Source organism: Bidens hawaiensis, unplaced genomic scaffold (assembly GCF_021521415.1).
Source record: "Bidens hawaiensis isolate Kalapana, Puna unplaced genomic scaffold, B.hawaiensis_p1.1 tig00016213_1, whole genome shotgun sequence".
NCBI lineage: Eukaryota > Viridiplantae > Streptophyta > Magnoliopsida > Asterales > Asteraceae > Bidens > Bidens hawaiensis.
This window is the reverse complement of record NW_027492479.1, coordinates 50,678-70,672: the sequence shown is the minus strand read 5'-3', so window position 1 is coordinate 70,672 and position 19,995 is coordinate 50,678.

Genomic DNA, 19,995 nt, shown 5'->3' with positions numbered 1-19,995 from the left:
CTACCATCCTCAGACTAGCGGTCAAGTGGAAAACACCAATCGTGGCATTAAAAGGATCTTAGAGAAAACAGTTGGGAATAGTCGTGGGGACTGGGCTGAAAAGCTAGATGATGCACTCTGGGCCTTTCAGACTGCGTTAGAACATCGTGCATATTGGGCTTTAAGAGCCGTAAATCTTGATTTATCTGCGGCAGGAAAGAGTCGGTTTCTTCAAATTCATGAGGTTGAGGAGTTACGGAATGAGGCGTATGAAAGAAGTTGGGGGTATAAGGAGCGGACAAAGGAACGTCATGATAAACATATTAAGGGGCCAAAGAATTTAAGTGTGGGGATAAGGTTCTTCTATATAATTCCCGGTTGAAGTTGTTTCCGGGTAAATTGAAATCCCGATGGGCTGGTCCGTTTGTTGTGAAGGAGGCATTTCCGTATGGAACGATTGAGATAGAAGCTGATGATGGACATTCTTGGAAAGTGAATGGGCATAGACTGAAGCATTATGTTGGAGGTCCACTTGGTGAGCGCGAGGAGGAGGCGATCTACCTTGATCCGCCTGGAGAATAGAGAAGGAGACCACACTCGGGACTTTTCCCGAGTTGTATAGTTTGTACAAAACATAGTTGCATTATTTTCTTTTATTTTTATTTTTTATTCTGCTTTATTTTATTTTTCTTTGAGTCTATTTTGATGTCTGCTTTGGGTTGTTTTGAGTTTTATTTTGCAGGATTGGATTTTCTCGTTCATACTCAATCTCCATTCGGCGAGGATTTTTCTGAGCCTATCATATTGTAGAGGACACCCAGAAGTCTGCTTTGGGTTGTTTTGAGTTTTATTTTGCAGGATTGGATTTTCTCGTTCATACTCAATCTCCATTCGGCGAGGATTTTTCTGAGCCTATCATATTGTAGAGGACACCCAGAAGTTACGGCCGCGAATGAAATGCTATACGGTCGCCTTGGAACGAGACTTGTGAATGTAACTGCATAATTACCAGGGGAGTCTGTTCCAATTTATTCTTTTATTTGCTTAATTTTTTGCATTCTGGTTTATTTTCTGTCTTTTTCTATTCCTACATTGGGGACAATGTAGATTTTAGTGTGGGGATAGGAACTGACGTTTTTCTTTTGGTTAAAAAAAAGTTTAAAAAAATAAAAAAACTAAAAAATAAAAAAAACAGTTTAACATTTTATTAAAAAAAGAAAAAAGAAAAAAATATATAAAATATAAAACAAAACAAAAAAAAAGTTAAAAAAATTGTCCCGAAATTTTAACGAAATTTTTTTGCAAATAATGGAAAATGATAGAAAAATTTGAGATTGGTTTTTAAAACTACTATTATATATGAGATTAAATAAAAGATAACGCAATAAACGTGGAATGTGTCAGTAGGCCCAACTAGCTTTGATAGTCCTTTTTAGCATATTTTATATATTAATATTTGAAAAACGGTGAAACCGAATTTTGATGCTTAGGGAGGATTACCATAATCTGAAAACTTTGAGATGGTAAGACTTAGATGCATTCAAACCAGCACACAACACATGTCCATATTTTTACGAGCTTAGAAATAGTTATATATTTTAGGGTTACATAAAAGATTGAGAAAAAAATATGAAAAAAAAAGAAAAAAAAGTATGTTTTGAAAGTTTGTTTTGAAAGTTATGTATTGTATTATCAAAAGTTGTTCAAGAAAAGCAAATGCTTGTGAAGAAAGTTATGTAATGAAAAATGCCAAAGAAGCATTGTTTAAAGTTAGAAAAAGAGGCCAAAGATGCACATACTAGACAGGACTTAGAGTTTACGTGTTACCAAGGGGATAGTGACTCTGAGGATACACTATTGGGGCTCGAAGGTTCTTAGTCAATAAATATCAAATTAGGATTTATAGGACAAAGTCAAATAATATTTAAGAATAGCTCGTACGACCTCCATATGACCATTCATCCATCCAAATTTCACCGAGTGCATCTAGATAGTACCATCAACTAGTCCTTGGCTTATGGTGATTTGTCAAACCAGTTTGCTTTGACTCTAGTTTTTCTAAATTAAAGTATTTATGCTAAACTTGAGACCACAATGCCATCAAAATAATAATTGGTGGAATAAATGGCCACATATTTTGTGGAGTTTCATGTTCACATGCCTATTAAGATATAAAATTCCACGTTAATATGCTTCAGTTACTTATGAGTTTTATTTTTTTACAAAGTGTAGGAGAGCTCGTTGAAATATGTCAAATGGGCTGATGGTTGGTGGGCCCACAAGTAAACAAAAAGAGAAAGAGAATTAAGCCTATGAAATTAAATTTGTTGGTGGAGTTTGGAGTGGGGCTCAAGTTTTGTTAATTATGGAGATTTAATAACAACCCTACACTATGAATATTAATAAAGAGAGAGAACGGCAGACGTGACATAAAATTATTAGAGGCGTCAGAGAGGTTGTTGGCTACTGTTTTTCTTTGGTTTGGTCGCAAGGTGTAAAACAAACACCATAATAATATATAAAATTTGTTTGGGGTTTTGGAACTTTATTGTTGTTGGTCACGTGAGGCAGAAGAAGAAGAATATTAGTATTATTATTTCTGTGGTTAATGTTCTTAATTTGGGAGATGTCATACGAAAGTCAAAGAAGAAGTATATATATTATTTTGGGATTGCTGCGCTACTGTTGGTGATTGGGAAGAAGAGTTCACGTGACATGAGCTAGAATTGGGAAAAATACCCCATTATATTAATATATATTGTATCCGAAGAGACCGGGGGGCGATTTGGGTTGTGGGGCACCATAATATTATTAGGTAAGGAGAGCCTGGGAGGCGATCTAGCGTATTTTAGTGATCTTTATTGTCATAATTTTTTTAACATATTATTTTTCAACCAAGTCAAGTTCGTTAGCTATTAAGTTTAACTAGTAGGATTCCATTACCTAGGTAGTCGTTTCTCGCATATTAGTAAAACCCAATTTTTATAAAGTTTTATTTTTAGTTTAAATTTTAATTAGTTAAGTTTTATTAGTTTAATTAATATAAAAAATTTCTAAAAAAATCAAAAGAAAGTCTAGGTTAGTAATCTTTTAGGTTTAATAATTAGAGTTTACCCATAGTGTCCTAGGTTCGATATCTGTTATTACTTTCTAACTACATTGCGACCGATACACTTGCCGATTGTGTGTTTTTTTAGGTGAATTCAATAAAACTTGGTTTTTAATATCATATACGTTTTTCACACATCAATCCCTATGCAAACCATTTCTTCCGATGGACCAACTGTCATGGCTGAGATTTCTTATCCTGGATATACCTTTGGGATACCAGCTTTTACTCAACCAAGAGGTAAAAATTACAATAATATCAGACACTAACCATGACTTTACGCAGGATACAAGTATCAATCAAGTTATGACTAAGGAATTACAAAAGTTAAAGGATATGATATCTAGTGTCCCAAGAGTGGTCAGGCCTACTCCTGAAATTCCAAATGAAAGTCACAGGATTTCTAGGTTTGCTCCACCTATTTGTGATGCTGAGATACCAAAGCGCTTCCAAACTCCCAACATGAAGGTCTATGATGGCACAACTGATCCGGAGGAACATGTAGGCCAATACAAAGAAAGAATAGAGATTAACCCCATTTTAGATGACTCAAAGAAGCATGTTTGTGCAAGCGTTTTGGATCCACACTAACTGGATCTGATCTAAAATGGTTGCTAAGTCTTCCTCCTTATTCAATTACTTCATTTTCTCACTTAGTTAATCTTTTTAATAATCAGTTTTCTTTCAGTAGAAAGTTTGAAAAGTTAACTAGTGATTTATATCGTATTATTCAATCTCGTGATGAATCCTTAATGGATTTTGTCACTAAGTTTGGTAAGGAAGACTTGGAGATCCCAAATCTTGATATGACAACAGCTGTTGAAGCATTCAATATGGGATTGCAAAAGGATTACCCATTTTATGAAGATCTTGTTATGACTCCATGTAGGAACCTAGATGAAGTCAGAAATATGGAACTAAGGTTCATCAGGATAGAAGATGACAAGAGGGTCCAAGAAAGATTGGGTGTTCCAACAAAGCATGAGCAGCTTGATAAGAAACAAGGTTCCTCATACCGAAACAACAAATCTAAGCCCTAATCAAAATTCAACAACCAAAACATCCATGCAGTAGAAGAAGACGAGGAAGAAGAGGGGTACCCCAATAATATTAGAGTATTGCTTCTTTGTTGATACTACCGGGTTAATATGTGCCACGAGGTATCTAGGTGAAAAAGCAAGGTGGCCATGAAAGACCGAGAAGACAACCTCCTACAAAGACAAATTGAAGTGGTGTGCTTATCATGAAGATTTTGGTCACCGGACTGATGAATGTATCGGGTCTTAGAATAAAGATAAGGTACCTCCTCAGCAAAGGTCATTTCAAAGAACAGATGGCCAGAAAGAAGTCAAGGATCCAGGATCCTGAAGAAGTCCCAGAAAAGGCTCCCCACCACCAGCGGATGCACAAATTATCAATTTCATCTCTGGAGGTTCAGATATCCGTGGAACTTTTATCTAGTCACCAAAAAGACACGCCAAAGAGATCAAGTTCGAGAGTGGAGAAAGGCCCATTAGAACAACCACTTTGACTTACCAAAGGGTCATAACTTTCTATGAAGAGGATCGATGCACCTCCAGGATCCTCATCATGATGGGTTAATTATTACGTTATTTATTGCTAATTTATATTCGCAAGATTCTTGTAGATGGCTGGAGCTCTGTGAACATCATCCAGGCTGATGTCTTTAATAAAATAAATATCCCTGAGACTAAAACTACTCTAATATCCTCCGTCCTCGTTGGCTTCAATTGTGAAACCAAGAATACGTTGGGGGACATTAAAATTCCAATATATATAGAGGGAGTTAACTCTTTTCAAAAAATTTGTGTTATTGATAACCTATCTTGCCAGGCCTTGGATTCATCAAATGAAGTCTGTCGCATCAACATATCATCAATACATCAAGCTTCCAACCCCACGGGGAGTGGTGAAGATTGATAGTGACCAAGCAGAAGCTAGGAATTGCTATACTTTATCTATGAAGCCGACTGCAAAGCAAACGATCGCATAGCAATTAAAGAACCATCCCAGAGAAGTGCAAAAAGCAAGGGAGAAGGACGTAAAGAAGTATTCTTAGATCTCGAAGATCCAAACATCAAATTGTATATAGGATCTGGTATCCTTAGCAACATTGAAGAGGATCTCGTATCCTTTCTCAAACAAAGAAAATCTTCTTTTGCTTTCAAACGTTTCAACATGACATGTATTTCTAAAGACATTATCACACATGAATTGGGTATAGATACTTCTGGCAGGCCTATTCACCATAAATGGAGAAAATTTTCTCCTGAGAGAAATAACATTATCCAAGAAGAAGTTGAAAAACTTCTTAAGGTAGGTATGATTAGGGAAGTTAAGTATCATTATTCAAATGGTTGGCCAATGCGGTAGTTATTTCAAAGAAAAATGGAAAGTGGAGGGTATGTGTTGATTTTACTGATTTAAATAAAGCATGTCCCAAGGATTGTAAGGCCCCGTTACTGGTGCCCTACTTTGAACGTTGGATTTACTCATAAACAGAGTTCTAAATATCATAGTTAATTAAAACTTTATGCGGAATATAAAACTTTCATAAATATTTCAAAATAATTCATAACTTGTCATAAAACATAACTTGAAACATGTCTTTCAGTTCAAACATTAACAACTAAATCTTCATATGCCAGCTTCTTTATTCATCTGCCATGTGTCTCCCATCAATCCAACTGTCTCATCTTACTCACCTGCGTGCATACTAAAAGTCAGCTACGCTGAGTGAGTTCTAGTTAATCATACAACATACAATCAATTCACATTCTTGCACACATGCCGGAAGGGGTGTACATTATTCATACTTTGCTTTTACATGCATATCTATCCATACTATTTAAAGAGCCTTGCGCTCTATAACCTCACAGATATTATAAGGGTCTGTCCCCAACATCACATATATTATTAGGGTCTTGTCCCTATCTTCACATATATTATTAGGGTTTGGTCCCTATCCTCACAGATATTATTAGGGCATGGTCCCTTTTTTTCTTACAACTGTAACATACCTGTCTTTACATACCTTACTTAATAACATGCGCAATATCCGAAGATCATTCACGTACTATCTACATACATACATCATTCATACATCATATATATCAATCGTATCTTTAACTACCACCTGAAGGTTCATGCAATATCCGAAGATCGTTCACGCACCGTCAAGCAATCATCATACATAAATCATACCAAGCATACACTTACCACTTAAGGTGAGTGTATTAACTATCACATCGAGTATGCACACAACCCCGAAATCATAACAAGGAAGTGGGGCTAGAAACTCACCTGAATTCGGTTACGCTGGCCGTTATTTGTTATTCTTTTCCTTAGCTGTGCACGACTAACTGTTTAATCATTACATATTAAATACGGTTCTAGCTCTTCTTATTAATTACTTAATTAATATTAATCGTCTAAGCCGGTTTTACTTTATTGAACCTTTACCGGTTAGTTAATCGCTACTCGTTAACCTTTAAGGGTATCTTTCATCAATTATCAAAGTCCAAGGGCTAATATGTAATTATCTCATTCTTTCCCTAAGTCCAGGGACCGTTCTGTCATTTTATTAAACTTTCAGTTCTTTACTCAGTTCTCTAACGAATTGGGGTTCATTCATTACTTCTGTCTTCCATAACGAATTGGTAATTCGTTACTTCATAACGAATTGGCCTTTATAGCGAATTGGTCCTTATAACGAACTGGACCTTATTTGTTTGGTGTGGTTAACAAATTGAACTTCTTAGCGAATTGAACCCTTATAAAGAACCAATCCTCATTCGAATTAGACCTTATAAGAACTGGTCATCATACGAATTGGACTTAACGAACTGGGGCTAGTTCGTCATTTTCCATAACGAATCAGTTCACGAATCAAGCTAGTTCGTTAGACCTCCGCTAACGAATTAGGGTTAGGCCAGAGAATATCAAAAACATTCTCTGAAGTAACCTACCTCGTACCCGCCACCTTTCCGGCGTCGTCGCCGGAAAACCGCGGCTTCACCCGAAAAATGAGATCTGACTCGTTTTCCACCGTTTTTCACCGTTTTTCGTCCCGTTCGATCCAGATCTGAGCTAGGGTGACCCCTAAGCTCATCTTAGGTTCGGTTTATACCCGATTCCACCCATATCTCGTGACTTTAACGGTTTAACGATGTCGCTCGTCGTTTCGTGACTAAATCTGACGGGTTTGAGTTCATACAACATCATATTATCATTACCTTGAATCGGGATCGATTTTCTATCTTTTTTCGGCTAGAGAAAGGAGAGAAGTTAGAGAGAGATCTTAAGTTTGTATTTTGGTGGTGTATGGAATATGTGCGAAATGAATGATTAAACAGGTAATTAATGCTTATATAATTATGGATCATAGGCTTAAGCCATGGTATTTTTCTTCTTTCCATCATAACACAAGTCCATAACCCATGTCCATTTAACCCAACACTAGCCCGACTCATAATAACTCATATCTTCATTTTATTAACCGAAATGAGAAAACGGGATGTTACAAGTCTTCCCTCCTTGAAGAGGTTTCGTCCCCGAAACCTAACTATTACATAAACAAATTTGGATAAAACTTGCGCATCTCATCCTCAGCTTCCCATGTAGCGTCCGATCCATTGCGATGTTTCCATATCACTTTCACTAAGGGTATAACCTTGTGTCGGAGTTGCTTTTCCTTGCGATCAACTATGTCGATTGGTTGCTCAATGTAGTTCAACTTTTCATCAACTTCAATGTCCGTTAATGGCACGTGCGACGTGTCATCAGCCAAATATTTTCTCAGATGAGAAACATGGATGTTCGAATGAATTCCTTCTAACTCTTCGGGCAAATCCAGTTTATAAGCCACTTCACCTAAACGATCAATAATCTTAAACGGTCCAATGTACCTTGGACTCAACTTCCCTCTCTTCCTGAAACGGATAATTCCTTTCCAAGGCGAGACCTTAAGCATCACATCGTCACCAACGTTAAACTCAATCGGTTGTCGCCGCTTATCAGCATATGACTTCTGTCTGTCTTGAGGTGCTTTCATCCTTGCCTTGATCTGATCTAACTTTGAAGAAGTTTCTTGCACAACTTCTAAAATTCCCATCTCTTTCTGACCAATCTCTCCCCAGCATACTAGGGTTCTACATCGTCTATTGTAAAGCATCTCAAACGGGGGTGTACCAATACTTGAATGGTAGCTGTTGTTATAAGAGAACTCTGCTAGATGCAAATGATCATCCCAACTTCCTCCAAAGTCTAGGACACAAGCACGTAGCATATCCTCAAGGGTTTGGATCGTCCTTTCAGACTGTCCATCTCTTTGAGGATGATACGCTGTACTGATGTTCAATCTCGTTCCCATAGCTTCATGGAACTTCTTCCAAAACTCGAAGCAAACCGAGTATCTCTATCGGAAACGATCGATAACGGTACTCCATGCTTTGATACAACCTCCTTGATGAACAAACTTGCTAACGTTTCTGACAAAATGGCCTCTTGTATAGGCAGAAAGTGAGCACTTTTGGTCAAATGGTCCACTATCATCCAAATGGTATCATGATGCTTAGCTGTACGAGGTAGCTTAGTCATGAAATCCATGGTGATGTGTTCCCATTTCTATTTTGGTACCTCCAAGGGTTGCATCTTTCCATAAGGCTTCTGATGCTCTGCCTTGACTTGTAAACAAGGTAAGCACTTACTTACATAATCTACCACATCATTCTTCATTCGTGGCCACCAGTAATCCCTTTTTAAATCTTGGTACATCTTCGTGTGTAGGTTCCCTGGACGGATCACACGAGATATCCCGATATACACAGGTGCGGAATCCCTGTGTAGATCGTTACGGACGTAGAACACAAACACACGAACACACAAATACGATACGAACAAACACACGTTATATTAATAACTCAACACGTGATATAATCACAGTTACAGACTCCCGACCTCACGTCACTTGACTCACTCGAACTCTAACTGCTGAACTTTAATCCGTAACCTATATAAATACACGACAACTTCGCCTCAGGCGAAGTTGTCCATAACTTCGCTTGGTTAACAAGTTCGCCTAAGCGAACTTGTCAACAACTTCGCTCGGTTAACAAGTTCGCCTAGGCGAACTTGTCAACAACTTCGCTTTAAACAAACAAATACATAAACAATATTACAGACTCGATTACAGACATTAGACATATGAACTACTGACATTTATGCACCAACAGACTCCCCCTTGGCAGTAGCTTCATATCTTGATCTTTCAGCTCTTGTCTCGTAATCCTGTAACTTCAAGCGTGCACTCCTTCTCTAACGCACACCGACACAACCCTTTGATATTTCCTTGCTTCATCCTTCCAAGCAGGAATATAAAAGATCTTTTTCTCGTTAAGCATCTTCAGATCAGCTTGCGATAAGTTAACAAGATGCATCGGATCGTAAACTCTAAGGATCTCTTGTTCATCCTCATCTTCCATCACTGCCTCCGCTGTCTCACAATCAACGAACCACCACTTTAGGTCTTTGAGCACATCCTTGGGCATAAGCTTCATCGGTACTTCTTTAAGGCACCGGATTGGTTTATACTTCATAACCATCCAAGGCTTTCCATCAGCTCTCAAACCTCTATCCTTGTCTTCAACAAGTTTCCCTTTCTGTGGTTTCAACAGCTCAAACTTCTTTTCCTTTATGCTCTCTTTCCATACGATTTTCCCGATGACTCTAGCCATATTATCATCACTTCGATTGATCAACCCCAATCTGGCTAAGTCTTTAACCTCACATTCAGGCAGTGTGTTTAACGATCTCAACATTCTTCTAAGGTACTGAACTCCATCATATCGTTTAATCACGAAGAGCCGCAACTGCTCATCATAAATCCAGCATATAATCCCTTTCTTTGCTTCAGCATAGCCCTTAATGTTGTAACTCTTTTTGAACATGGTAGGGACTGCCGGTTTCTTCGTTTTGACGAACCATTGAGCGTATCCTTCCTTCCACCTCGGCTGCTCTTCCCATTCAGTATCTACAACTGCCGTCTGATCACCCATATCGACCTTCTCAACCTCTGGAATGTCATGTTCGACGTTTTCCTCTACTATCTCTCCTTCCTCAATCTCATTCTCAATCTCAATCTGCTCACCGATCTTCTCAATCACATCACTCGGCAGCACATCTTCATCAAACAACACATCATCGCTGAACATATCATCGTCAAGTTCTTTCAACGCATCAATCACGTCATCATCAACCAACACCACATCATCACCACCAGAACCACCAGCCGCGTCGGCAGACTCCCCCTCAGCTGTGGAAGTACCAAGAGCTTGAGAAGTTCTTGGCAGCTTACCACCTGCATCTTTCGATGCATTGGGATCATGGTCTCGGTCATTTCTTTTCTTCGTCCTTAGCTCGTCGCCCTTACAGCTCATCTCCCCCTGAGATGCCAAGAACTCCTTCAAGGCATCTATAATTTTCCCATGCTCAACCAGGAGGGATGACTGTAGTTGATTTGCTTCTACTAGGCGTTGAATAGTCTTCGATTGCTCTGCCACGATCCGCTCTAGTGAAGCTATTCTCTCTGAGTCTGACATAGGCGTAGGCGAGACATCAGAAGCAGGCGTAACCGCAGGTGGTACCATACCTGATAACCCTGCAGTAGTGACGACCGTTGACTCTACAAATCGTGCAGCAACCACCGACTGAGTAAGCGTTTGAGGTGGTAGAGACACAATCTCCGGAGTCGTCATCTGGATGGTAGTGGTAGATGGAATGCCAGCAAATGATGTAGCCACTACGGGAACATCCGCAGCGCTTGTACTTGTAACCTGTACAGAAGTAGGAACGATAGACATACCAGACAGTGCAGCCGGAGCAAAATGTACTATCCTTGAAGTCTCTCCAGCTCCCATACCTGCACCTGTCCTTTCCCGTCTTGAACGTCGTATCAGCTTATGTATATCTCCTTCCTCTTCTGACTCATCATCATCCTCCGTTCTCTTTCTCTTCCCAAACGTTCTCTCTCGAGACACCATCAACCGTCTCCCCTCATTCATGATCTCATCCAAATCTGAGTCAGCCATCGACGTAGCTGCTCTAGTAACACTCACACCCGAACCTTGTGCAGCAGAGACCTGCACCTCTTCATGTGTAACAACTTGATCCATATCAAAATAACCTTGACCTCCAAAGACAGCATCAAGATCTATATCCTCTGCAGCCGACACAACAGGCACAGCAGATGCAGCTTGAGTTGCTCTTGCCTGTCGCGGTTGAGGATCTCTGAACTCGTCCCCACCAGCAGGAACATACTCTGGGTTGATTAAAAACCCAAACAGTGGAGTATGCCTTGGACGACGTTCAGGGTTGTTCCTCGCACTAGAAGTGCGGCATTGAGCAAAGATATGTTTGCTCACAGATTCCACGTATCTGATCGGTCGTCGCTGAGGTAGATTCGGAGCCACATGGTTCAATATCATCTGGATGAAACGTGGATACATAATGAACCGATCCCGAGCCATTGCCCTTCTCTGTCTGTCAATCTCGTAAAAGACCATCTGACTAAAACTATAGCGTTTATTGTAAGTCAGTGCAGTCATTGCGGACTGCATGGTCGCACCCATACCGTCAGTGCCCGCCTTCCTTCCTGACATGCAAACTATCATGACGTGCATAAGGAAGCGCCACTGACCAAGTAGAAAACCCTTCCGTCTCTGTGAATCGCCTAATGGACCAGAATAGCCCATTCGGAGAAACGCTCCATCACGAAACGGAGCCACAAACTCAGTTGGGTCGTCTCTCGTCTCTTCTCCAAACCGTAATGCCACCCGAATCTGTTCAGAATTGAACTGAACCTGATGATTGTTCACAGTCGCTCGCATGACCGGGGGCTCAACACGACAATCGTATTCTATCGTCTGCCAAAAGTCTTCGATATTTGGTAAGGATATCGGCAGAGTGTTCGTGATAGCATGAAAAATCCTCGAGCGTATGAGGAAAGTAATAATCTCGCGGTAATCCTCAACGCCGCTCGCTTCCGGGTCAAGGGTGATGTACATATTGTGACCCGGGAAAAATTGCCTCTGATTGTCACCGTCGTCTCCTCCTGCACCTCCGGCACCGGCTACTGCAGCCATATCTGCAACAAACGAACCAAGTTAGATAAACGTTAATGAATAACACAAGTTCGCTGGTTACCATGAGCGAAGTTGTGATAATCTGTTTATAGGCGAAGTTAAAGGTGGGGCGAAGTTGGGAACAACTTCGCTTCAGCCTTAAGTTCGTCTATTTAACATTCAGTAAAATTGATCTAGGCGAAGTTAATGTTAACATCGCCTCATCACAACATCGCCTTAGGCGAAGTTGAGCATCAGGCGAAGTTACGGATAACTTCGCCTCAGGCGAATTTAAGCTCCAGGCGAAGTTACGGATAACTTCGCCTAAACCTTAACTTCGCCTGAATCTGAAACGGCGACAGTAAGGTTAATCGAAATCCGGAAAACCGGTGTTTCGATTAACTTTGACGATTGAGGAGGCTCAAACACATGATATTAAGGATAACTAAACGACCAGTTTACTCATGAACATGTAAAACAAGTTTTGAACTCGGGTTTAAAGGTCGGTTGTTCGAGGTTATTAACCGGTTGTCGAAACAACCTTAGATTAACATCAATGAATATATAACATTTGATAAAAGAACCCAAACAACCTTTAGATCGGGTTGAAATCGAAGAACAAGATAACAAGTAGGATCAGTATAAGTTCGCTGTGTAAACGGATGATATAAGTTCGCTGAGTTTGAGAATAATGAACAGAATTGACTGTTGATAATCCTTATATATGGGCGGAGTTATTCAGGCGAAGTTACGGATTACTTCGCCTAGGCGAAGTTATTCACAACTTCGCCTGTTTAACAACGAACACACGTTGTTATTCACAACTTCGCCTGTTTAACAACGCTCTGATACCAATTGTAGGTTCCCTGGACGGATCACACGAGATATCCCGATATACACAGGTGCGGAATCCCTGTGTAGATCGTTACGGACGTAGAACACAAACACACGAACACACAAATACGATACGAACAAACACATGTTATATTAATAACTCAACACGTGATATAATCACAGTTACAGACTCCCGACCTCACGTCACTTGACTCACTCGAACTCTAACTGCTGAACTTTAATCCGTAACCTATATAAATACACGACAACTTCGCCTCAGGCGAAGTTGTCCATAACTTCACTTGGTTAACAAGTTCGCCTAAGCGAACTTGTCAACAACTTCGCTCGGTTAACAAGTTCGCCTAGGCGAACTTGTCAACAACTTCGCTTTAAACAAACAAATACATAAACAATATTACAGACTCGATTACAGACATTAGACATATGAACTACTGACATTTATGCACCAACATCGTGGTTCCTGGATGAATTGAGTATCTTGACTTATGAGCTTCATCTAAGTTTCGACCTCTAAGATTTCCATGACGTGGGATCCACATACGGCCAAACCTAGTCTTCACACCATGCGTGTTTTCCATCAACTCATCTTGCTGGCCGTAAATTCTCTCTTTCTTCCCTTTCCCTTCATCTCCCAACACCTCTAATCGCACTTTGATGATTTATTCAAATAGAATTGAATTCATAATCAGCTGGTATTACTTTACTGTTGCAATGACTTCATCATTCTTACGACTTAGCGTGTCGGTGACCACATTAGCTTTACAAGGATTGTACTTAATGTCGCAGTCATAATCCTTTATCAATTCTAACCATCTCCTCTGCCTCATGTTCAGCTCTTTCTACTCAAAAGAAATATTTCAAACTCTTATCGTCGGTGTAGATAGTACACTTAGTACCATATAAGTAATGTCTCCATATCTTGAGAGCATGCACTACTGCTGCTAGCTCTAAATCATGCGTCGGATAAGTAATCTCGTGGATTTTCAACTGTCTAGACGCGTATGCTATCACCTTCCCTCATTGCATTAGCATGCAACCTAACCCACGATACGAAGCATCCGTACAAACAACCAGATCCTCGTCACCATCGGGTAGAGTAAGGGTTGGAGCTTGCGTGAGTCTTTCCTTTAATTCCTCAAAAGCTTCTTCTTGAAACTTACCCCAACTGAATATTATCGACTTTCGGGTCATACCGGTCAACGGTGCGGCTATCTTGGAGAAACCTTCGATGAATCTCCTATAGTAGCCAGCTAACCCTAAGAAGTTTCGTATACTAGTAAGATTTTGCGGAGTCTTCCAATTTGTTATCGCCTCAATCTTTGCTGGGTCCACTGAAATCACATGACCTAGAAATTGCACTTCTCGCAAACAGAACGCGCATTTCGAAAACTTAGCATACAACTTCTCTTTTTTCAGAGTCTCCAATACCTCTCTCAGATGTTCGACATGATTAGACTAGCTCTTAGAATAGATCAATATATCATTGATGAAGACGATAACTGACTTATCCAACATTGGCCGACACACCCTATTCATCATGTCCATAAATGCTACGGGAGCATTCGTTAGACCGAATGACATTACGAGGAACTCGTAGTGTCTATACCACGCCCGAAACGTTGTCTTAGGGATGTCTGCCTCTTTCACTTTCAACTGATGATAGCCTAATCTGAGATCTATCCGTGAGAACCAACTTGAACCTTGCAGTTGGTCAAACAAATCATCAATCCTTGGCAAAGAATATCTATTCTTTATCGTAAACTTGTTCAAATCGCGATAGTCTATGCACATTCTCATACTTCCATCCTTCTTCTTCACGAACAACACCGGTGCCCTCCAAGGGGAAACACTTGGTCTTATGAAACCTTAGTCGAGGAGTTCTTGCAGTTGGGACTTCAATTCTTTCATCTCAGACGGCGCTAGATGGTAATGTGCTTTTGCGATGGGCTGGGCTCATGGTATTAAATCTATCTGGAATTCCATCTCTCTCTCCGGTGGCAACCCCGGAAGATCCTCAGGAAATACTTCTGGGTAGTCGCGCACGACAGGAACATATTTCATTTCTTTCATCTCGGCCGTAGCATTTACAACATACGCCAGGTAGGCACCACACCCTCGTCTTAATAAACTTTCGGCTTTCATCATCGAAATGACGTTAAGCCCTGAACTTTCCTTATCACCGTAAACCGTCACCGCACTACCATTCAAGGACTTTAGCTTTATTATCCTACTCTTACATACTATCTGAGCTTCGTATTCAGACAACCAATCCATTCCCAAACCCACATCAAACCCTCCTAAGGTTATAACATACAAAGTAACAGGGAACTCATGTCCCTCTAATCCTATCTTACAATTCTTAACCATTTTCATTATTTTCACCGAGGTGTCACTAGCGGTTTCTACTATGAAGGTTTTAGACCCTCGGCAACATTTCATTTTGGCTAGGTTACTAGATGTCGTAGCTACAAAACTTCAATTCACACCCGAAGCAAATAATACTAAAGCAGAGATACCGTTTACTAAGAACGTACCAGTCACAACATCAGGAATCTGTCTAGCTTGTTCATGGGTCAGCATGTAGGCTCTAGTCCTTGGCCTTGCTTGATCAGCATCTTTCTTCCCACTTCCTCCAGCATCTCCATCGGTGCACTCTCTTTCCATATGGCTCGTCTTGCCACATTTGTAACATGTTGGCTTCGCACTACACTCATTGGCATAATGCCCTACCTTCCCACACTTATAACATGCACTAGAACCCATCCTGCATTCCCCACCATGAGCCTTTCCACATTTGTGACAAACATCAGAACTCCTACTCCACTTGCACTCACCACCGTGCATCTTTCCGCAGGTCTTACACGACCTCTTCTCCCAAACTCTCGGCTGCTTATTCTTGGGGTTCTACAACTGAGTACCAGGTCGTTTAGCAGGAGCGACCCACTTCTTATCTTTCTTCTCTTCCACCACCACATCATCTGTCAATAAATCATCGTACACCATTTCTACCAGCCCTACAGCAGATTCAAAAGTACCCGGTCTACCAGCCTTTACCAAGACGCGAACATTCTGTGGCAATCCCCTAAGGTAACACTTGATCCGCTTGGTCTCCGTGTTCACCAAGTCTGGCACCAGCCTCGACATACGGTTGAACTCAGTGTTGTATTCGCGGTGTGTCATCTTGCCCGCTTTTAGAATCAGAAACTTCATTTCATCTCTTTCAACCTCAGCATCAGCACATAATCGTTTCATCACTAACTCCCTCAGATCATCCCACCTCATCGCTTTTATCTCTTCTCGACTCCTTCTCTTCTCAATCGACTCCCACCATTACATGGCTTCCTCACCAAAAGATTGGGTAGCGTAACCCACAGCTTGGTCAGGACGGCATTCGCTAATTCGGATAACCTTGTCCATCGTGGTTATCCATTGGAGAGTAGCGATTGGGTCTCCCAAGCCAGTTAGCTTTGGTGGATCACAGCCTTTGAACGACTTTCACTGAATTAACCACACTTGATTCCTCCTTCTCATTCTCATCATCTTTCTTACTCTTTTACCCAGACTTCTTAGCAGTTCTAGCCTGGCTTCCAGCAGACTTTTCGGGATTCATGTTCTTCACAGCAGTTGCTACCGCTTGAGCAATGGAAGCTTGAATTGTGGGATCCAGTTGAACCCGTTCGTTGTTACTCGGATTTCTACCAGCTGCACTTCCTTCTCCCTCATTGTTAGTAGCTGTCTCTACCGACGGTTCTCGAACAACGCGTGGCCTACCATGATGTCCCGCACGTCCTCTCTTTCCAGCAACTTCCTTAGCTCCAGCCATTAGTACTCTATTAGGAAACACAAACGTCATCACTTAATGAACCATTTAGTACAAGGATAGTAAGGCTAACAGGAATAATAGTGGCCAACTGTGATTAGCTGATCACGTTACTTTCCGTGTCCTATATATTTCCCTTTATGAGTCTATTTGTTCTAAGTTCTACTTCTAACAGTTAGACAATCAATAGTTCATATCATCATATACAACTATCCCTAGCAATTAAGTTAGCATTCATACATTCTTTATCTAGCGATTAAGCTAACATCATACCTCGTTCTCTAGCAATTAAGCTAGAATTAATTCAACATTCTACTTTACATGTAAAAATAATCACATACTTTAACTTTACTGAGCTTGCTTGAGTGACACATGGCTATATTGAACTAGCATCTTCTTTCTTTTCTTACTTAAATCCCATTCTCTGTTCGAGTCTAAGCATGTAGGATGCTTAAATCTCAAGAACTTTGCTCTGATACCAACTTGTAAGGCCCGTTACCGGTGCCTACTTTGAACGTTGGATTTACTCATAAACACAGTTCTAAATATATGAGTTATTAAAACATTACGCGGAATATAAAACTTTCATAAATATTTCACAATAATTCATAACTTGTCTTAAAACATAAATTGAAACATGTCTTTCAGTTCAAACATTAACAAATAAGTCTTCATATGCCAGCTTCTTTATTCATCTGTCATGTGTCTCCTATCAAGCCAGCTGTCTCATCCTACTCACCTGCGTGCATACTAAAAGTCAGTTACGCTGAGTGAGTTCTAGTTAATCATACAACATACAATCAGTTCACATTCTTGCACACATGCCCGAAGGGGTGTACATTATTCATACTTTGCTTATACATGCATATCTATCCATATTATTTAAAGAGCCTTCCGCTCTATAACTTTACATATATTATAAGGGTCTGGTCCCCAACATCACAGATATTATTAGGGTCTAGTCCCTATCCTCACAGATATTATTAGGTTCTGGTCCCTATTATCACAGATAATATTAGCGTCTGGTCCCCATCCTCACAGATATTATTAGGGTCTGGTCCCTATCCTCACAGATATTAATAGGGTCTGGTCCCTTTATTTCGTACAACTGTAACATACCTGTATTTACATACCTTCCTTAATAACACGTACAATATCCAAAGATCGTTCACGTACTATAAACATACATACATAATATACATAAATCATTCATACATCATATATATCAATCATATCTTTAACTACCACCTGACGGTTCATGCAATATCTGAAGATCGTTCACACACCGTCAAGCAATCATCATACATAAATCATACCAAGCATACGATTACCACTTAAGGTGAGGGTATTAACTATCACATCGAGTATGCCCACAACCCCGAAAACATAACAAGGAAGTGTGGCTAGAAACTCAGCTGAATTCGGTTACGCTTGCCGTTAATTGTTATTCCTTTCCTTAGCTGTGTAGGACTAACTGTTTAATCATTACATATATTAAATACTGTTCTAGCTCTTCTTATCAATTACTTAATTAATATTAAGCGTCTAAGCCGGTTTTACTTCATTGAACCTTTACCGGTTTGTTAATCGTTACTCGTTAACCTTAAAGGGTATATTTCTTCAATTATTAAAGTTCAAGGGCTAATATGAAATTATCTCATTCTTTCCCTAAGTCCAGGTACCGTTCTATCATTTTATTAAACGTTCAGTTCGTTACTCAGTTCTTTAACGAATTTGGGTTCATTCGTCACTTCTGTCTTCCATAACAAATTGGCTAATTCGTTACTTCATAACGAATTGGCCTTCATAGCGAATTGGTCATTATAACGAATTGGACTTATAACGAACTGGACCTTATTCGTTTGGTCTGGTTAACGAATTGAATTTCGTAGCAAATTGAACCCTTATAACGAACCAGTCCTCATACGAATTACACCTTATAATAAACTAGTCATCACACAAATTGGACTTAATGAACTGGGGCTAGTTCGTCAGTCTTTCCTTAATGAATCAGTTCACGAATCAAGCTAGATCGTTAGACTTCCGCTAACGAAATGGGTTAGGCCAGAGAATGTCAGAAACATTCTCTAACGTAACCTACCTCGTACACGCCGCCATTCCGGCGCCGTCCCCGGAAAACCACGGCTTCTTCGGAAAAACGAGATCTAACTCGTTTTCCACCGTTTTCACCGTTTTTCATGCCGTTCAATCCAGATCTGAGCTAGGGTGACCCCTAAGCTCATCTTAGGTTCGGTTTATACCCGATTCCACCTGGATCTCGTGAATTTAACGGTTTAACGATGTCGGCTCGTCGTTTCGTGAATAAATCTAACAGGTTTGAGTTCATACAACATCATATTATTATTACCTTGAATCGGGATCGGTTTTCTGTCTTTGTTTGGCTAGAGAAAGGAGAGAAATTAGAGAGAGAGAGAGAGAGAGAGAGAGAGATGGAGAGCTTAAGTGTGTGTTTTGGTGGTGTATGGAATATGTGTGAAATGAATGATTAAGTGGGTAATTAATGCTTATTTAATTATGGATCATGGGCTTAAGCCATAGTCTTTTTCTTCTTTCCTTCATAACCCCACTTCAAAACCCATTTCCATTTAACCCAACACTAGCCCGACTCATAATAACTCATATCTTCATTTTATTAACAGAAACGAGAAAACGGGATGTTACAAATCTTCCCTCCTTAAAGAGCCATTTCATCAGAAACGTTAGCATGTTTGTTCATCAAGGAGGTTGTATCTAAGCATGGAGTACCATTATCGATCGTGTTCGATAGAGATAGTCGGTTTACTTCGAGGTTTTGGAAGAAGTTCCATGAAGCTATGGGAACGAGATTGAACATCAGTACGGCGTATCATCCTCCAACAGATGGACAGTCTGAAAGGACGATCCAAACCCTTGAGGATATGCTGCGTGCTTGTGTCTTAGACTTTGGAGGAAGTTGGGATGATCATTTGCATCTAGCAGAATTCCCTTAAAACAACAGCTACCATTCAAGTGTAGGTATTCCCCCATTTGAGATGCTTTACAGTACGATGTAGAACCCCAGTATGTTGGGGAGAGATTGGTCAGAAAGAGAT